An 850-nucleotide genomic window follows, 5' to 3' on the forward strand; every position below is an offset into this window, starting at 1 on the left:
ATACCACTGACTCTTATTTTCCTGATTCAGCCTAAATCGGATTATGAAAGCAAGAAATGAGCAGAAAAGAAAAAAAAATAAATTTCACCAAATTCATTGTATAGTAAGCTAATCTTACTCTGGCCAGCCTGAGCATGGTAAGTACAGCTCTGGCAGTCCCTCGCCCTTCTTCTCAATTCCCTCTGCCTTGCTAAAAACTGTTACTTACATTCCTTAAGTTAGCCACCAAGGTCTGTTCCCTTGGCTACTTCCTCCTCCTGAGGCTAACTATCAAGGTCCAGCTACCAAGGTATTGAAGTCCATCAGTCAAAAAACTCTCCTTGGCTCACCTAATTAACCTGTGGAACAAAAATGAATATACCTCATTCTAATATAGAGTTTCCACTTGTACCTTTATAAACCTTCATTTTTCTACGTGCCACATCTATCTCCTCTCTATTTAGAAACAATCTTTGTCCCATTCGGGCTCAAATACGCCTTACGCCACTCCCTTGCCCACTTTCTCCCTTCTCTTTTGTTTTCTTCCCCTTCTCCCTCTTTTTCTATCTCCTGTCTTTGTCTCTAATTCCCATCTCTCTGTTCTTCTGGGGCAAATAATTTTCCTTTGGGTTTGATAACTTGGTCATGGGGGGTCCTGAGCCAATACCATTCCTAACAAAACCAAATTAATCATGACATATTATATGCTTGGAAATTGTTGGTATGTGCTACCACTATAAAAATGATAAGCATGTGAGGTGATAGGTTTGTTAATTGTTAATTATATATATATATATATATATATAAAACTTTTCTACAATGTGTATATATTTCAAAACACCATAGTGTATATGACAGAAATATGTATTAT

This window comes from Mastomys coucha, chromosome X, assembly GCF_008632895.1.
Source record: "Mastomys coucha isolate ucsf_1 chromosome X, UCSF_Mcou_1, whole genome shotgun sequence".
In the NCBI taxonomy this organism is placed as follows: Eukaryota; Metazoa; Chordata; class Mammalia; order Rodentia; family Muridae; genus Mastomys; species Mastomys coucha.